Source organism: Pristiophorus japonicus, chromosome 8 (assembly GCF_044704955.1).
Source record: "Pristiophorus japonicus isolate sPriJap1 chromosome 8, sPriJap1.hap1, whole genome shotgun sequence".
In the NCBI taxonomy this organism is placed as follows: Eukaryota; Metazoa; Chordata; class Chondrichthyes; family Pristiophoridae; genus Pristiophorus; species Pristiophorus japonicus.
In genome coordinates this window covers 215,841,331-215,862,280 of record NC_091984.1, presented here as the reverse complement: position 1 = coordinate 215,862,280, position 20,950 = coordinate 215,841,331, and the positions used below count along the sequence as shown (strand labels likewise).

Here is a 20,950-nt window from a genome sequence, read left to right as displayed (position 1 = left end):
GAGGCAGATGGACTAGAAGAGGGTTCTTTGAGGCAGTATGACTTTTGGGGCAAATCGATGGACGCCGAGGTTCAGTGGGTCCATGTGGCGAATATTCACAGTTCATACACCAAAACGCCACCAATGATGATGAGGGTTTTATTAAACGGTATCCCAGTACGCATAGAGCTGGACACTGGGGCCAGTCAGTCACTCATGGGCGTTCATCAATTTGAGAAGCTATGGCCACTTAAAACCAGTAGACCCAAATTAGCATGTATTGAGACACAATTACGGACTTACACTAAAGAAATCATTCCGGTGCTAGGCAGTGCAATGTTGGTTGTCACACTCAATGGGTTAGTGAATCGTCTGCCGCTCTGGATTGTCCTGGGAAATGGTCCCGCACTGTTGGGGAGGAGCTGGTTAGCCGAGATGAACTGGCAATGGGGGGATGTTCACGCAATGTCATCTGTAGAGCGAAGTTCCTGCTCACAACAATTTGATTCACTATTCCAACCTGACATCGGGACTTTCAAAGGCACTAAAGTAGTGAATACACATCACCCCGGACGCCAGGCCAGTGCACCACAAAGCCAGAGCGGTGCCGTATGTGATGTGGGAAAAGATCGAGAGCGAATTGGACCGGCTGTTGAGAGAGGGCATCATTTCGCCTGTTGAATTCAGCGACTGGGCGAGCCCCATCGTTCCAGTCCTAAAAGCTGATGGCTCTGTCAGGCAACTACAAGACCACCATCAATCGGGTGTCGCTACAAGACACTCCCGAGAGCAGAGGACCTCTTCGCCACACTGGCAGGCGGCAAGCTATTCACCAAGTTGGACCTCACTTCAGCCTATATGACCCAGGAACTGGCCGACAAATCTAAACTACTGACCACCATCACCACGCACAAGGGACTGTTCGTTTATAACAGGTGCCCATTTGGCATTCGATCAGCGGCCGCGATTTTTCAAAGAAACATGGAAAGCCTGCTTAAATCCATTCCTGGAACGATACTATTAGAGGATGACATCCTCATCATGGGTCGAGACACCGAGGAACACCTCCACAACCTGGAGGAGGTGCTACGCCGACTGGACGAGGTAGGCCTGCGACTCAAGAAGTCTAAATTTGTGTTCTTAGCTCCTGAGGTTAAGTTTCTGGGCAGGAGGGTTGCTGCAGATGGGATTCGGCCCACCGAATCCAAAACAGAGGCGATTCGGCGAGCACCCAGGCCCTGCAACACATCGGAGTTGCGTTCATTCTTGGGACTGTTGAACTATTTCACTATTTCGGGAACTTTCTGCCGAACTTGGGCATGTTGTTGGAGCCACTACACGTGCTCCTGCGTAAGGGTTGCGATTGGTTTTGGGGGGACTGTCAGGAACGGGCGTTTGATCGGGTGTGAAACCTATTTTGTTCAAACAGGTTGTTGACCCTGTACGACCCCTGTTTTAAAAAAAAAAAAAAAAATTGGTTCTGACATGTGATGCATTGTCCTATGGGGTTGGGTGCGTGTTGCAGCAGGGCAGTGCTGAGGGTCAACTACAAACTGGCTTATGCCTCCAGGTCGCGCGCTCAAGGTCGAGAAGGAAGCGCTTGCATGTGTCTATGGTGTAAAAAAAATGCATCGGTACCTCTTTGGTAGGAAGCCATTAACATCCATCCCTGTTGTCAGACAGCAAGGCTATCAATGCCAACGCATCAGCTCGCATACAGCGATGGGCTCTCACGTTGGCTGCTTCTGACTACTCCATCCGGCATCGGCCCAGCACTGAAAATTGCGCTGACGCGCTCAGCAGGTTTCCACTGGCCACCACTGAGGGGGCAGCGGAGCAAAGCACTGAGATGGTCATGGCTGTCGATGCCTTTGACAGCGCAGGCTCCCCCATCACAGCCCGCCAGATCAAAATCGGGACAAACAGAGATCCCCTCCTATCCTTGATTAAGAAATGTGTCCTGACTGGGGATTGGGCGCCCGCACACTGAGCATGCCCTGAGGAGGTCAGACCATTCCACAGACGGATGGATGAGCTCTCCATCCAAGCCGACTGCCTGCTATGGGGCAGCCGGATAGTTATGCCCCAGAAGGGCAGGGAGGCATTCATCAGGGAACTCCACAGTGAGCATCCAGGCATTGTGATGATGAAGGCCATTACCCGGTCATATGTTTGGTGGCCTGGAATTGATTCAGACCTGGAACACTGTGTTCGCAGGTGCACGATGTGTGTCCAGCTGGGTAATGCCCCTAGGGAGGCCCCGCTCAGCTCGTGGTCCTGGCCCACCAGGGCATGGTCACGCATTTATGTTGACTACGTGGGCCTGTTCATGGGAAAGATGTTTTCCTTATTGTGGTAGATGCGTACTCGAAATGGATCGAGTGCATCATTCTGAATTTATGCGCGTCATCCATCACCATGGAAAGCCTACGTGTGATCTTTGCAACCCACGGCTTGCCGAACATCCTGGTTAGTGATAATGGCTCATGTTTCACAAGCTACAAATTCCGAGAGTTTATGTCGGGCAATGGCATCAACCACGTCAGGACTTCGCCGCTCAAGCCAGCCTCCAATGGCCACGTGGAACGTGTGGTCCAAATCATTAAGCAAGGTATGCGCAGGATTCAAGGACCCTCCCTACAATGCCGCCTATCGCATCTCCTGCTGACCTATAGATCCCGACCGCACTCGCTCATGGGGGTCCCGCCCGCAGAGCTACTAATGAAACTGACACTCAAAACTAGGTTGTCCCTCATTCACCCAGTCCTGACCGACATAGTTGAGGGCAAGCGCAAGTCACAAATTGAGTACCATGACCATAATTCGAGGGGGAGATGTAGTATAGAAATAAATGATCCTGTATTCATCCTCAATCATGCCATGGGGCCCAAATGGCTTGAAGGCATTGTAATTGACAAAGAGGGGAATAGGGTCATTGTTGTAAAACTCAACAATGGTCAGCTATGCCGTAAGCATCTGGACCAAGTAAAAAAAAAAGGTTCAGCATCGACACGGAGGAACCTGAAGAAGACCATGAGATGGAGCTTACAACACCGCCAGTGAACGAGCAACAAGAGCAATCAGAAGAATGCACAGTCCCTGCGGTCAGCCCGGACAGGCCGGAATCACCACAGGTGACAGACACTCACGTCAGTGTCCAACAACCAGAGCCCCAACTGCGGCGCTCCACGAGGGAGTGTAGACCACCTGAAAGACTAAACCTATGATCCCAATAAGACTTTGGGGGGGGAAGGGTCATGTCATGTATGTAACCACAATGTAACACTACTGTATACACTCAACCTAGATGCACACCTTGACCACAAGGGGTGAACTTGTAGGAGACACTCCTTACCTGATCTCACAGGTATAAAAAGGGAGGTCCCACGCAGGGTCATCGTTTTTGTCGTCCTGTAAATAAAGTTTTACAGTCACAGAGTGACCTTGTCCCCAGAATGTGCCTCGTGTGCCTAGAGTAAGGACTTTACAACCAGCATGGTGCCTGCTTGGGGCAACTTGCCCACTATACATGGGTGGTGGCATAGAGTGGAAAACGGTCCAGACCAGCGTCACTTGCAGCGATTGCTTGAAGCAGGCTTGGCGATATAGAAAATGCATGCATGGCCAAATGGTTTAATCTCTTAAGGATGAGCTTGATTGCTCTCCCTTCTCCCTCTTCAAAGTCCTCAGCCTCTTTATTAATGCTCTCTATCACCACAATCTGCACAGCCCACCCCTTCAAGGTGCTACTACAAACCCATGCTCTGTGGGTGTCCTGACATTTTTCCCCACTCTCCCAAAACGGGGAGTTGCCTATCGGCACTGGAAACGTGCAAGCGACTCACCTATAGAATGCAAATGAGGCCTGACCATCAAAATGGTTCAAGCCTCACTGGCGACATCAAGCACTTGCCTGTTGTGTGCTGCAGATGGAAATCAACTCCAATATGTCCAAACCTCTTGCGTGGTGTGGCTGAAGTGTGGCTGAGTTGTTTCACATATACTGATCTAGAAATCATTTCAATTGGAGGTTTATGATCCAGCTAAGCTTTGCTTCCCCAAGTTAATACTGAATCTACCATCAGATTGATTTATAGATGATGCATGACTTTCATTCAGATGGTAAAATTAGTTATGGTGACAGCAGGATTTTCAAACACTGTAAACGTTACAAATCACTCCCGGGATTTGTGTTGCAGTTTATATCATCATTACAGTTTTAGCTACTTTAATGTTCCTTGTTCAACTACTTGACCTTGATTCCTGTGAGTGGACTTTTATTTCTCCATGATCGAGAAGCGATGGGTTTTCACTTTCTGCCCTTGCAGATTTGCATAGATCCGGTGACCAACAACGATGACATTTAAGTCATCTTCAAATGGATTAAAAGTAACTTTCACACTCACTTTGGATTGGCAGAAAATTAGGTACAAACTGGGGGCTTTACAATCCAAAACTAATAAAAGTTTATTCAGAAAATGTTTTGATAGTGTAATAAAACATAGGAAATTAGGCTAACTGCAGAGCACAAGGCAACTATATTTACCAACACAGTATGAGCAAATTGTTTCATTTTTTTTCATGCAAACAATAGCCCAATCCATTCAAACTATATTTACAGCAAACATAATTGAAGGATATGCAGTTTGTTCAGGAAAACCAATTACTACATGCAGCACAAAGGAGTCCCTTTGAAGTGAGTCAATCACAATGTTATGTGTGGTTGGCTGGGAGATGTATGAAACCCTGCAACAATGTTGTATCTGTTTCATGTTATAATGGGGCTGAATTTGCGGTCAGAGGCTGCGGGCGGATGCCTCCAACCTACAAAAAATCGACCAACTTCGCTGGTAGTTTGGGAGGTTCGGCCACTTGCGCTCCTGGGCCTGTACGCGTAGGCCTGCGTAGAAGCACGTGCATCCCAAGGGTGCATGCAGTTCGCAAGCGCCCCTGGGATTATGTGGGCTTGCCCAACCAATCAAAGTAGGGAATCCCCATTCATACTTGTGGGGATTCCGTATGTACAGAGTTCTCATAAGTATGAATGGGGCTCACATTAAAAAAAAACCTCGACACATCAAAAAAAATTATTTACGTATTTAAAATTATTAAAACTGGTATTTAATTAAATATTTAAAACAAAATGTTTAATTTTTTAACGGGGCTAAAAATAAATTTACCTTATTGCACAGGATGTTTAATGCATAAAAGAACAAAAAATTTGTTTTTTAAAACTCTTACGCTGATAAAAGCAGGCCAGGAGTAAGAATATCATGGGCATTCGTTGGGCAAAAGTTGGGCAATCCTTTCAGAGCTTTGACTACTGTCCTAATCTGCCCCAAATGCCTTTTGTTTAACATTTTTTTCTCCAAGAAATTGAATCTTATGTCAAAAATAAGGATTTAAGGAAAGCAAAAAGACTAAAGGATTGCATATGTTACATTAACAAATTAAATTTACTGTGTCTTGCACAAATTTGGGATTGAAATGGATGATTTAGCACGGTGCGAGTTTGAGGGAGATCCTGCAGTCTGCACATGTGCAGGGTAGATAATTTCCCACCCTGCAATCGGTCAGATTTTCTCAGCACTGTCCTGTCACAGTCTGTCTGTCTTCCTTCCGATTCCAAAACACAATGTCCCAAGAGACATAGAGGAACAGCAGCTGTCCTTTCTCTTATTTATACTTAAAGGCAAACAATGAATTAATTTATTTTTGTGGCTGGGAAGTCCCGCCCCTCTTCATTTTGTCTTCAATGAACAGTTAACAATGATTTCATGTTTTGAACATTCAGTGAGGAAAAATAACCTGCATGATTGTGCAATAATTGAACTTTCAGGATATAAACCTGACAAGACTGTGATCCATCAAGTGTTATCTGAGGGTTCTGAGGCAAATGTTTCTCTCCCATCTAAAGGAGTGTGATCTGTTGGGAGCTGTTTCTGGACCTCAGGCCACAGCCTCCCAGCACCTCCCACCCTAACAGATTCTGGCTTCTATTTATTTGTCATGCAGTCTGACCAGTTGTTGGTTGCCACTAGTGACAGAAAGATTGAGAGAAAGACAGACAGCAACAACTTGCACTTATAAGCCGCCTTTAATGCAGATAAATGTCCCAAGGTGCTTCACGGAGGCATGAGGGAAAAATGGATACCAAATCAAAGTAAGATTAAGGGCAATAGCTAAAAGTTTGGTCAAAGTGGGTCTTAACGAGGTCGAAGATGGCGGAGAGGCAAAAGGATTTTGGGAGGCTTAGGGCCGAGGCATCTGATGGCATGGTCACCAATGGTAGGGCGAAGGGAGAGGGTATGCACAAGAGGTTGGAATCCAGAACAGAGCATTTTGGTGGTTGAAGGGCTGGATGAGGGTAGAGATAGGGAAGAGTGAGGCCATGGTTGGATTAAACACAAGGATAATAATTTTAAATTTGAGATGTTGGAGGGTGAGCCAATGTCAGTCAGCAAGGGACAGGAGTAATGGAAAATATAGAAATTTTCTGATGACTCCAAATTAGAGGTTTTAAGATTGTGACAGACTGTAAGAGGACATGTGTAGTCTCGAAGGCCGGGAAGATAGATGGCAGATGCAGTTCAATGTAAAGAACTATGAAGAAATGCGTATTGAAAGCAAAAGTATTGGATGGAAATATGCCTTAAATGGTACGATTTTAAATGAAGCAGCGCAGAGGTACTTTGGTGTGAAGACACACTGGTCATTAAAGGTGGCAGTACAAGTAGACCAGACCATAAAAAGTGAAATGAAATCCTTTTTTTTTAATCTACAGGCATAGATTACAAATGCAAGGATGTAATGTTGAACTTGTACAAGACCGTAATTAGTCCACAGTTGGAATACCATGCACCTTTATGCACACTCCATAATAGGAAAGATTTTGAAAAAATGGAGACACTGCAGTATATCAGTAGGGTTATGATGTAACTATTAACTTGTACCCATTAGTTGATGAGGCAGTAAAAAGCGTACACATTTAAAGTAATCGAACAACTTGAAGGGGAAATTTGAAAAATTCCTTTAAATAGAGGCTGGTTAGAATGGTGTAAATGTCTGCTCTGAACCATTGATGATGCAGAGTGCATACATAAATACTTGTCAAAGGAAACCAGAAAGTTGCTGAACAGTTGAAGGAAATGGGCAGAGAGCAACCGTGTGGATTAGTCTTGGTGGCTTCTGGAGGGAAAACATTGGCCATACTGAATGGCCTGTCCTGTGCTGTAAAGTTTTATGACTCTTGGGTTTGATTGCTTGACAGGCTTATAACATGCTCTATAAAAACACCGATTCTTCTTAGTTTTCCAATGGTAACAGTTCCTCTGTTGTGTACCTGATGTGCAATTTGTGCTTTGACTGTTGTACAGTTTAACACAAATGGCCCATTGAATAAAGTTATTTTACCAGACTTGCACATATTTCACAATAATATGGCAATTGTAATCTCAATGTTCAATCACTAACTTGACTTATCATGCATTTGTATCTTGGGTCCATCTCTTGTAACTATAGAATTTAACAGTTTACATGAACAGGTGAGGTGAGAGTGACTGCCCTTGACATCAAGGCAGCATTTGAATGAGTGTGGCATCAGGAGCCCAAGTAAAACTTCAGTCAATGGGAACTCTCCACAGGCTAGTGTCATACCTAGCACAAAGGAAGATGGTTGTGGTTGTTAGAAGTCAATCATCTCAGCCCCAGGACATCACTGCAGGAGTTCCTCAGGGCAGTGTCCTAGGCCAAACCATCTTCATCAATGACCTTCCCTCCATCATAAGGTCAGAAGTGCGGATGTTCGCTAATGATTGCACAGTGTTCAGTTCCATTCATAACTCTTCAAAAAATGAAACAGTCCATGCCTGTATGCAGCAAGACCTGGATAACATTCCGGCTTGGGCTGATAAGTGGCAAGTAACATTCACGCCACACAAGTGCCAGGCAATGACCATCTCCAACAAGTGAGAGTCTAACCTCCTCCCCTTGATATTCCACAACATTACCATTGCCGAATCCCCCACCATCAACATCCTGGGGGTCACCATTAACCAGAAACTTAACTGGACCAGCCACATAAATACTGTGGCAACAAGAGCAGGTCAGAGGCTGGTATTCTGTGATGAGTGTCTCATCTCCTGACTCCCCAAAGCCTTTTCACCATCTACAAGGCACAAGTCAGGAGTGTGATGGAATACTCTCCACTTGTCTGGATGAGTGCAGCTCCAACAACACTCAATAAGCTCAACACCATCCAGGACAAAGCAGCCCGTTTGATTGGCACCCCATCCATCACTTTAAACATTCACTCCCTCCACCACCGGTGCACCGTGGCTGCAGTGTGTATCATCAAGAAGATGCATTGCAGCAATTCGCCACGGCTTCTTCGGCAGCACTTCCCAAACCCGTGACCTCCACCACCTAGAAGGACAAGGGCAGCAGGCGCATGGGAACACCTGCAAGTTCCCCTCCAAGTTATACATCATCCTGACTTGGATATATATCGTCGTTTCTTCATTGTCGCTGGGTCAAAATCCTGGCACTCCCTCCCTAACAGCACTGTGGGAGTACCTTCACCACAAGGACTGCAGCTGTTCAAGAAGGTGGCTCATCACGGCGATTAGGGATGGGCAATAAATGCTAGCCTTGCCAGTGATGCCCACATCCCGTAACGAATAAAAAAAAAAATGTGAATCATGTGCGAGGAGGAGGTTGACAGTCATTGTGTAACATGGAAAAACACTTGTCTCATTTATGGGTTTTTTATTATGAATTTTAGCTGTGTTTTCTGGACCACACAGTCTCATAATATCTCATTGCCCAATTAAAGCCATGTTTGTATTTTGGCTGAACAGAGAATTCCCTGACAAAAACAAAAATGTTATTGGCCCTAACCAGTGGAATGCCTGTAGGATATTTGGCGAATAGTATTGTTACGTTTTGGGTCTTACAGTCACATCATTCTCTTGTCTAAAATTGATGAATTGACCCAGTGAGCCCCAGCTCTCTGCAAACAAGAGGGTGCCATCACAATCAGGATTTGTTAATGTTGAGCGCTCAGGGATCCAACCGAATCCTTTACATGGTACTTAGCTGACTGCATGTCTCATGAGCTCGCTTGCAATTTGAGATAGATTAGTGTATCTGACTTGAGCTTTAAACCACAGAACAGGTTTATTGATTAAAGATGAGCAGTAGGAAAGATAATACAGCAGATCACAACCGTTTACGGGACATATCTACTTCTTCTTCAACACAAAAAAAAATCAAAAATGACCCACTGTTGATGCACTTAGTTGCACAGGACTCAAGATAATGTCCTTTACGAAAAACTTAGTGAGGTTCTTGGCCTTTTGCCCATTGAATGTCCCATCTTTATGTTGATGCCAGCAGAAATGGGAAATGGGAACTTTCACCTTGAGATGAGCCTTATGCCTTTTGAAGTTCAACCAGGAACAAAGAAAATCAAAAATGTATCTTTTAAAATGTAATCAACTCCGACCGCAAATTCTGGGCCAGTAACTTTGGCGGGCTCCCAGTCGGAGCCTGTGTTGGAGGGACGAAGGAAGTAAAATTGCTGCTTGGCCCTGGGTGCCCGAGCAATGGGACCCCCTGCTTCTGGGGCAGCTGTAGAGGAATCACATTTTAGGTTACATTTTTCAATGCAGCAGATAATTAGTTGCTATATGATTGATTACGCTTCCAGGGAAGCGGCAATTTCTGACCACCATTGTACACCAGTAACATTGCTATGATGGTAATTGCGAGAAATACATTGTATGCTGTCATTGCCACCCATCTTGAATATGCTTTCCCATATTTGGGTGAAGGCCTTTTGTGCCATTGTCAAATGGCAGAAAATCATGGAAGTGGCAGGAGCAAACAGAACAGGCAGTACAACGCTGCCAAAATCAGGCAGATTTGACCAAAAAGTCAGCCCATTTTTGTCACATCCTTATTTTCAAATCCCTCCATGGCCTCGCCCCTCCCTATCTCTGTAATCTCCTCCAGCCCCACAACCCCTCTAGATATCAGTGCTCCTTTAATTCTGCCCTCCTGAGCATCCCTGATTATAATTACTCAGCCATTGGTGGCCGTGCCTTCTGTTGCCGAGGCCCCAAGCTCTGGAACTCCCTGCCTAAACCTCTCCGTCTCTCAACCTCTCTTTCCTCCTTCAAGACTCTCCTTAAAACATACCTCAAGCTTTTGGTCACCTGAGCCAAGTTCTACTTATGCGGCTCGGTGTCAATTTTAAGCGCATAACACTCTTGTGAAGCCTTGGGATGTTTCACTGTGTTAAAGGTGCTATATAAATGCAAGTTTTTGTTGTAATGGATTATTTGCAGAACGAAGCAAGGTGTTGTACCAAATGGCGATCAATTGAATTACATTTATAATAGAAACAGGAAATGCTGGAAATACTCAGCAGGTCATTACTGTGGAGAGAGAAACAGTGTTAACATTTCAGGTCGATGACCTTTTGTCAGAACATAATACCTGCAGGAAATTTTTTTTGAATTACATTTATGTTTGTTTTTCAAAATAAATGTATTTGGGAAGAAGATACTATTTATTCAATTGAGTATGAAAGCCATTAATATCTGCAATGGCTTTTGTATTTTGAGCTGAATACTGATTTCTACTTGCCGAGACCAGGATGTTAGGAATATATAGAGCTGTGAATAGATTCAAATTTTTAATACATATAATGAATATGAAGTTTCAGATCTATACAAGTATCTTAAACCGTGGATGATTGTAATACTGTTCTGTTTTGTAAATGTAAGGTTCATGTTTGGTCATAATTCTTCCCTTACATATTGCAAAATAACTTTTTAACATGATAGCAGTTTCAACACAGCATTCCTCTGTTCCTACAGGATTCTTGGATGCTCAACTGCAATTCTATGAATGAATTCGCAAATAGATCAATAATTCTGTCACATTACAGGAAATAGCTGATCTGGAGAAATGTAGCATTATAGACGTACATAAAAATGTCTCCAATTCGTCTACTATGAGACCATACAGCACAAATGTGAAAGGAAATCTCCTTCATTTCCACCATTCACATGCTCGCTTACTGTTTTCAGAATGACCCTTTTGCTGGGTATCTCTAAGACAGGGCACAATCCAGTCAACACTGCCCGCCCTTGTAAAAGTGAAGGAACTCACAGAAGCACTGTAACAGCAAACTATTCAAAATTATTCTGCTATGCATGACATTCCTCTTCCACTGAAAAGATTTTTAAAGCTGAATGTGCACAGTACGTTTAATTTTGTCAAATTTCTTCTCTTCCTGTCCTGCTTGCTTGCTTAGTGGACTGTTAAGACTCAACCCATTACATTATTTTTATCTGGGTGCATCACAGTATTTGTTTATTGCCAATTGCATTATCCAGTGGAACATTGCAAAAGGTATGTTTTGTTGCAGGTGGGATGTACTTGTTCTTTTCAAATATTAGTTCTGATTTTCCAATATCAATAGGCTGTAGTTGTAGAAATTGACCAGCAGGATAGGACATGGAGCAGTTCCTCCTACTCTTGAAGGCGTGAAGGTGTTTATTTAGTTGCCACACAAAATGGAACAAAATAGATGTTTGCTTCCTGTACAATGCTTAGGTTTATATGTGTCTATCATAAGGTCAGAGTGGGGATGTTCGCTGATGATTGCACAGTGTTCCATTGGCAACGCCTCAGATAATGAAGCAGTCAGTGCCCGCATGCAGCAAGACCTGGACAACATTCAGGCTTGAGCTGATAAGTGGCGAATAACATTCACATCACACAAGTGCAAGGCAATAACTATTTCCAACAAGAGAGAGTCTAACCATCTCCCCATGACATTTAATGGCATAACCATCGTCAAAACCTCCGCCATCAATATCCTGCCGGTCACCATTTACCAGAAACTGAACTGGACCAGCTACATAAATACTGTGGCTACAAGATCAGGTCAGAGGCAGGGTATTCTGCAGTGAGTGCCTCAACTCCTGACTCTCCAAAATCTTTCCAACATCTACAAGGCACAAGTTAGAAGCGTGATGGAATACTCTCCACTTGCCTGGATGAGTGCAGTTCCAACAACACTCAAGAAGCTCGACACCATCCAGGACATAACAACCCGCTTTATGATACCCCATCTACCACCTTAAACATTCACTCCCTCCACTACTGGTGCACAGTGATTGCAGTGTGTACCATCTACAAGATGCACTGTAACAACTCACCAAGGCTTCTTCGGCGGCACTGCCCAAACCCATGACCTCTACCCCCTAGAGGGACAAGGGCAACAGGTGCATGGGAACACCGCCACCTCCAAGTTCCCCTCCAAGTCGCACACCATCCTGATTTGGAAGTATATCTCCATTCCTTCATCGTTGTTGGGTCAAAATCCTGAAACTCCCTCCTTAACAGCACTGTGGGAGTACCTTCACCACACAGACTGTCGCGGTTCAAAAAGGCAACTCGCGGGAAATCAAGGGAAATTAAGGATGGGCAATAAATGCTGGCCTTGCCAGTGACACCCACATTCCATGAATGAATAAGGAAAGAGAGGTTAGGAGAGAAAGATTATTGTATTAAGTGTATTTATTTTTGTTAGGTGCGTGTTTGCCTGTACTGAAGAATGGAAAACATTCTACTTTTTGCAGCTGTTACCCACTGCATGCATTCATAGGGCAGGTACATTGTGGGTCAGGTAAAGAGTAAGTGTAAGCATGCCTAAAGCCCCAACCATTTAACAATCTCCCCTGTCCTATTGCTTCACCTGTGTGCTATTTCCGTTTATGATACATGCCATTGTTTTAGGCCTCTCTAAACAAGATTGCTCAATTAATGTACAATTGGAGGAAATGTTGAGCAATGTAGTTTGATTCACAAGGGACTTGGCTGCTATAGGCCAAGTTTGTTACTTCCTGAAGCCCATTAATGGCCTTTAGGGAGAGGAGATGCGGTGTACAAAGTCTAGAGTTCATCTCTTGAATTTATGTACTTGCACTGGGAGCTAAGCTTTACTACCATGAGTTTCTTAGCTTAGAATTATTCTCTGGAGCAAAAGTAACATTGAAACGATCTGCTAAAGAGCTTCAGAATTTGATCAAAACCAGGACCATAAGAAGTGAAAAACAAGACCGTTTCCTCCCTCTAATTGTTTTAATTAGCGATGCCGTGATATCCTGGGACATGTAAATCGATAGATGTAGACATTATTTTGTGTTTGTCAGGGAACTAATTGTGATCTGTAAGAATACTATTTTAAAATGGATACTATTGCCAAGTTTACATTACAGGATACACACCGCAAGTTTTTTTAAAACTGTTTTGAGATATTGTTGGGCTCCTGTGGTTGGCATCTCAAGCTTCCACAAACTGAAAGTGTTTGTGACTAAACAGTTTTCTTTGGGAATTGATGGTTGCAGCTTCATCAATGAAGCACACACCCCTGTATTTTGCCACTTTTTTCCCCACAAAATACATTTCTTTATACACTTTTACACATACCGACAGAAATTGTCGCTGTCTGAGAACAGTGATCTAATTCTGCTATAAAGCCCTCCTCAGCATCTCAGAATGGTGCCGGTCTCGTTACTGGGCCCTGATTGTTAAAAAGTGCAATATATAGCAGATTGTCATCCCACATTTACTTTTCATGGATAGAAACCCTTACATTCATAGGCCCACATTTTCTATGCTGGAGAAGCCAGTGTTCATTTTTCTAGCTTCTCAAGTGCAATAGCTATATAAATTACAACTGTATCCCATACAGATCGTTTCAAATTAGGAGCTGTTTTATGATTTGGCCTCATGCCCATTTGGAACTGGGTTGAGACTACCCAAGCTCATTTCATGTTGGAACCTTCCATCAGTGAAAAGGGAAGACTTTCAACCTATCAGTCAAGGCGAACAACAACAACTTGCATTCATATAGCGCCTTTAAGGTGGTAAAACATTCCAAGGCACTTCACAGCAGCGTAATCAAACAAAAATAATCAGAACCGAAGAAGGAGCTATTCGGACAGGTGACCAAACAGTTAGTCAAAGAGGTACGACTTTCGCAGCATCTTAAAGGAGGAGAGCGAGGTTTGACGAGGGAATCCCAGAGCTCGGGGCCGAGAGGGCTGAAGGCACGGCCGTCGGTGATGGGCACAGGTAGTGGGGGATGCATAAGAGGTCAGAGTTGGAGGGACACAGTGTCCTTGGAGGGTTATAGGGCTGGAGGAGGTTATAGGAATAGGGAGGGTCAAGACCATGGAGGGATTTGAACATGAGAACGAGAATTTTAAAATTGGGGGGTTGATGTACCAGAAGCTAATGTCGTCGCCATCATCATAGGCGATTCCTCGAAAGAGGATGACTTGCTTCCACATGGGTTCACAGATGTTTCAATGAAGGACCCGATGTTCCACTCCTGAACTCCAATTGAAGGGTGAAAGATGCCTGTGTGTGGATTTTTTTTAACGTGTGATGACCGTTACACATTAGCCACCACATGGTCTTGACAGAGCTAGGCCTTTATCCAGTGGCAAGAGTTAACCAAGACGACTGGAGACCTGCTCTGCTGCACGGACCGAGTGCACACACACATCGCAGTGTGGACTGGCCCATGCTGCCCCTGGGCCCTTGGCTCTTCTGGGCCCCGTACCCTCATTTGCCACAAACTTTCACGGTTCCTCTGCCACGAACTCTTGCCGCACCTCCGCCACAAACTCTCGCCGCTCCTCCGCCACAAACATCCGCCGCACCTCTGCCACGATCACCCATCAAATCTCAGCCACGATCCCTCATCACTCCTCCGCCCCGATCACTCGTCGCAAGTTCGCCATGACCTTCCCGCTCCTCTGCTGTACTAGGGCCCTGCTGATGCTTCTGCCCATGCTCCAAATGGCGACCTGGGTACTGATGACGTCACCCAGTCACCCACCTCAAAGCCGTCGCACATTTGTGTCGGCTCACGCTGGAAGCTGTAGTGGTATGCTCCAACTCTTATTCTCCCGACCTGTGGTGGTGTCCTCTCGCAGGTCGGGGTGGCCCTCAATGTTGCAGGGGCCCGGCACTCCAGCTCTTTTACTCCCGAACTGCGGTGTTGTCCTCTCGCAGGTCGGGGTGGCCCACAATGTTGCAGGGGCCCGGCACTCCAGCTCTTTTACTCCCGAACTGCGGTGGTGTCCTCTCGCAGGTCGGGGTGGCCCACAATGTTGCAGGGGGCCGACACTCCAGCTCTTTTACTCCCGAACTGCGGTGGTGTCCTCTCGCAGGTCGGGGTGGCCCACAATGTTGCAGGGGCCCGGCACTCCAGCTCTTTTACTCCCGAACTGCGGTGGTGTCCTCTCGCAGGTCGGGGTGGCCCACAATGTTGCAGGGGCCCGGCACTCCAGCTCTTTTACTCCCGAACTGCGGTGGTGTCCTCTCGAAGCGAATGGAGGTCATCAAGCAGAGGCATGATGGGTGAACGGGACTTGGTACAATCTGGATAGAGGTTGAATCTCAGGCTAAATTTTCTCGCCCTCTCCACTAACCATTGTAAATACAAATGTAATATATAATCAGTTCTAGTTAACTAAATATTATTCTATAATATGCAGTAGTTTCAAATACATATTTTTTGAACTGTGCATAACACAGCTAAAAGATTGTCCTGTTTGTCACCAGTTTTTTCCAGATGCTTCAGTTACTATTGATTATGTAAAGAAATTATTGTAATTTACTCAGAAATGTAACCTAGCTTTAGAGAAGGTGGTTTAAGATTTTGAATTGTGTTGCAGACCAGTCTAAGGGGCGAGTAATGAAAAGCACAGCCAAGGTAAATGGAAACACTCTGGTTTAACTGTGCTCCCTCCGCATTAATCACCGCAGTGTCAGGTTAATAATACTGAATGACAGTCATTACTGAATCAATTTTTTTTTTACAGAACTTTGCTGAGGTGCTTCTGCCCCAGTAACACTGTCTGAAGTGTGTTTGTGTTGCTGAAGCTTGCTAGCAGTTCTACAGCAATTACCATTCCAAAAAAAAACACACTAAAAAGGAGAGGCTTGTAACGTTAGCTATTCCAGTACAAACACAATCCATTACTGGTCCTGTATTTGAGGATTGCCTTGTAGGACAAGGCTTTCTGAAAGCTCTTAGCAAGCAGCAGCTGGACGCGAGGTGTTGGAGGGGAAGGGAAATAGAGTTTGCATCGCATTAAAGTCTTTATTTATTTAGAAGGCTTGGTTAACTCCTTTAACTGTAACATTGTCTTCATATTTTACAAAAATGAGTGAATTTTGTGCTCATCAAAGTGAGGTCCATCAGTACTGGTGAATGGATAAATTCCACAACTGTGTTTTACTCATCATACGCATCAAACAGTCTCTTTTCAGGTATAACAAGATTTAGGTACTTTGACCCAACAATGAGCCATGTATAATTTACATATAGTCCTGACGATATTATTTGCAAGTGACATTGATTTATGTGGTGTTTATAAACAACTTCTTATGAAGATGACCCCCAATTAATTCGGGAACATTTGCCCGAAGGAGAGGTGGGTGGGGGTGAGAGGGGAAGTGCATTTTTCTGAGCAGGATAAACCAATCTTGAGATTATAATAATAATTTGTTCCTTTTTCTAGCTTCTCAAGTGCAATAACCATTTAATGATGTCCATATCCCATATAGATGGTGTATGAAGAATGCACAGTACGCACGTGGTGCATTTTGCAAGAGCAGTTACGACTGTGCAAGTTGCCATCAAACTGGGGCTGGTGAACACTGAACCCTGGTTAAGTGTACCTGGATGGGTTTTTTCTCCAGTCAATTTTTCCCGTTCCCCCTCATCTTTCTGGGACACAGTTCCACTAGCGCTGGTTACTCTCTCGTTACTTGCCCAAGTGACCATTATTCATTTATGAGCCTTAATGGTAAGTGCAGATGTATGATTCAACTCTGGGGAGGGGTTAGGTTCCAGTCCTGTCCTCGCCAGATATCAGCATTTGCATTTTCAACAGGGATTGTCACATAGAAATTAAGATTGCGAGGCCTTGTCAGTATTTCCCCTCCCTAATCTAAGGTCGCTGAGGCTAATTGTAATTTTCCCATTATTGCCTCAGTTGAGATCAGCTAACTTACCATTAACTGCGATCAAACCAGGGATTCACTTGGTGTCTGTTGCTAAGCTGCGTGGGGCCGAGGGCCTAGGGGCAGCGAGGGCCTAGGGGCAGCATGGGCCAGCCCACACTGCGATATGTGTGCGCACTAGGTCCGTGCAGTAGAGCAGGTCTCCAGTCATCCTGGTTAACCCTTGCCACTGGATAAAGGCCTAGCTTTGTCAAGCCCGTGTGGTGGCTGGTGTGCAACGGTCACCACACGTTAAAAAATCCATGCACAGGCATCTTCCACCCCCTCAATTGGAGTTCAGAACTGGAACATCGGGTCCTTCATTGAAACTTCTGTGAACTCATGTGGAAGCAAGTCATCCTCGTTGAAGGGACCGCCTATGATGATGACTCGCTATTTAAACCAGTGTGTGAGGGAATCCTCCAGGCTACCTGACCAATTGTTGTATTGTGGTGTATGTGCACCTCCCAGCAGACTAGCATTGACTGTGTCATTGTGGAGACGTTATGTGAAACCATCTCACTCAATCCAACTGTCAGAGAGGCAGCCTGGCAGTGGGGAAAATGGTGTGTCGAGAGGCAGAAAAATAAGATTTTAGGTGTTTTTTTTGTGAATACACTATCTCATTGATGTGCTGAACATCATTCCAGAAAGCCAAATCATTTTGATATATTTTTGGTTTTCCAAAGTGTATCAAGTCTCTTAGGTTGGACATCCAATCTGGGTTCAAGAAACCGAGGGCCTGATGTCGGGGTAAAATAGTGTTATTTTTAGCTAATACTCAAATATGAAACATGGTGGACTGGACCATGTGTGGCAAGTGTGGAATTGTGTGTGCTTTGCTTTTTATTATCAGTTCTTGTAGCATACACAATTGGTCATGTGTACTCAACACAGTTAGTACTGGGACAGTCAATCCAGGACAAACACAGTTATTTCTGTTCTACTTAGAATCAATATACAGACTGTCTGAGGATAGACAGTTGTGTGTTCCAAGCAATCAGTACTGTGACAGGCATAAATGTGCAAACTGAATGGAAAATGTGTGTGTGTGTGTGCTCTGCATCCAGACAAAGTGAAATAGTCTCAATACAGACTAATATATTCTGTTTAAGAGTGCCAAACTATTATGTCATAATGTTTGATTACAAAGATCTTCATACCTGTAGGAACATTTCAGGAAGCAAATGTCACAAGAAAAAAATATAAAACCTTTTATACGTCCGTGTCTCTCTCTTTCATCTGACACACGCACTAGTTTGGCTTTGTGTTTCGCTTCCTCCTTCCAGATTGCTTAAGAATTCCCCGATTGGTCCTCCATGTTGCTTTGTGGAATACCAAGAGGTTAAAATGGGATTAGGGTGAAATCCAACTTTTGTTCAAAGTCTTGTTGTCTCATAGATAGGTTGCTTCACTGTTGGAAGGGCATTTAAAAGAAGGAATTCGACACTACAGAATGATGAGAATACTGAATGATTTGTGTTGAGCTGTGTTCTTTCTACTCTGCTTTGAGCACTGCTGTGTCTGTAGTGCAAGAGCCTGTTGCAATCAACCTTTGAAGCTAAAGTAGGTTATTCTGTGCTAATAGCTATAAGTACTCATCCATTTTTTTCTTGCCCTCTCTCAGTCCTATATACAATGCATTACTCTTTCATTTGTACTCGGGCCTTTGCCATTGCCACTTGTAATTTGCATTGGAAAGTGCATGATACTTTTTCCTCTGCACTTGCCTACAAGAGAGAGAGAACATTTTGTGCCAAGGTCTACAAAGCCATCCTGCATAAATATCTAATACCAGATGTTGATGCTATTATTCTTGGATAATTATTACTTTACTCACCCAGTTGTGTGATGAAGTGTCATATGTTTTATGGTTATCATCTAGGTAATAGGAATTTTCAAGAGTCTCGTATCTTGCATGCGTACTGTGTGGCCTGCCCAGCGAAGCTGATCGAGTGTGGTCAGCGCTTCAATACTGGGGATGTTAGTCTGGCCTGATGTTGGTGCGCCTGTCCTCCCAGGGGATTTGCAGGATCTTGCGGAGACATCGTTGGTGATATATCTCCAGCGACTTGAGGTACCTTCTATACATCATCCATGCCTCAGATCCATACAGGAGGGCAGGTATTACTACAGCTCTGTAGACCATGGTAGATTTGAGGGCCTGGTCTTCGAACACTCTTTTCCTCAGAGGGCCGAAGGCTGCGCTGGCGCACTGGAGGCGATGCTGAATCTCCGCATCAATGTCTGCCTTTGTTGATAAGAGACTCTCGAGGTATGGGAAATGGTCCACGTTGTCCAGTGCCGTGGATCTTGATGATTGGAGGGCAGTGCTGTGCGGTGGTGACAGGCTGGTGGAGGACCTTTGTCTTACGCATGTTAAGTTTGCAGATGACACTAAGCTGGGTGGTGGTGTGAGCTGTGAGGAGGACGCTAAGAGGCTGCAGGGTGACTTGGACAGGTTAGGTGAGTGGGCAAACGCATGGCAGATACAGTATAATGTGGATAAATGTGAGGTTATCCACTTTGGCAGAATATTATCTGAATGGCAGCAGATTAGGAAAAGGGGAGGTGCAACGAGACCTGGGTGTCATGGTACATCAGTCATTGAAAGTTGGCATGCAGGTACAGCAGGCGGTTAAGAAGGCAAATGGTATGTTGGCCTTCATAGCGAGGGGATTTGAGTATAGGAGCAGGGAGGTCTTACTGCAGTTGTACAGGGCCTTGGTGATATTGTGGAATATTGGGTTCAGTTTTGGTCTCCTAATCTGAGGAGGGATGTTCTTGCTATTGAGGGAGTACAGCGAAGGTTCACCAGACTGATTCCTGGAATGGCAGGACTGACATATGAGGAGAGACTCGATCGACTGGGCCTGTATTCACTGAAGTTTAGAAGGATGAGAGGGGATCGCATAGCAACATAAAATTCTGATGGGACCGGACAGGTTAGATGCAGGAAGAATGTTCCCGATGTTGGGGAAGTCCAGAACCAGGGGTCACAGTCTAAGGATAAGGGGTAAGCCATTTAGGACCGAGATGAGGAGAAACTTCTTCACTCAGAGTTGTTAACCTGTGGAATTCCCTGCTACAGAGAGTTGTTGATGCCAGTTCGTTCGATATATTCAAGAGAGAGTTAGATGTGGCCCTTACGGCTAAAGGGATCAAGGGGTATGGAGAGAAAGCAGGAAAGGGGTACTGAGGGAATGATCAGCCATGATCTTATTGAATGGTGGTGCAGGCTCGAAGGGCCGAATGGCCTACTCCTGCACCTATTTTCTATGTTTCTATGTTTCTATGTTTCTATAACAGTTTAAAAATTGAACGGCAGGCTGATGCAAGGCCTTAATGCACCAACAAGAATTTACTGAAGAGCCCAAAATCGCTTTCACCCAAGAGTGATTTGGTATTTCATTGAGTTATGAGGAAGCCTTTTGGTTTCACTGGCTTGTATTTTTACTGCGTTCTCTCATTGAAAACAATGGGTGTGCAATGATTTCTGTCACGATCGTCACTGTCAGTTCATGTGAGTGCCTGACGGGATCACATGCATGGTAATGTCAAGGTCTCAGGTGAGTGTCCAATTACAGATGCATGTAGCTGTGATCCATCCAGGTTTTAATCGTGTCGCTTTGTCAATAGGAAGAATCAAAACTGTAAAGTTGGGTGTGTATTGCACAGAATAGCAAAGACTTAAAGAATAAACTGTAGAATGGAATAGCATTTGACTAGGATTAACTATATTCTCAACTATATCCTGATTGTGTAAAATACAGCATTGTAAAATCTACTGTACAGTTCCCACTGGTGAATAAGTCACGCCCCATATTTATAGCCATTATGAAAGCATGCTTGAAAGATGAAACTTGCACAG

At 44.6% G+C, this 20,950-nt stretch overlaps 1 protein-coding gene across 1 annotated transcript in view; it reads left to right on the top strand.

Moving 5' to 3' along the window:
- Positions 1–20,950, top strand: part of ttc28 (tetratricopeptide repeat domain 28) — an 842,907-nt gene that overhangs the window by 318,792 nt on the left and 503,165 nt on the right. The gene's annotated exons all lie outside the window — the stretch shown is intronic.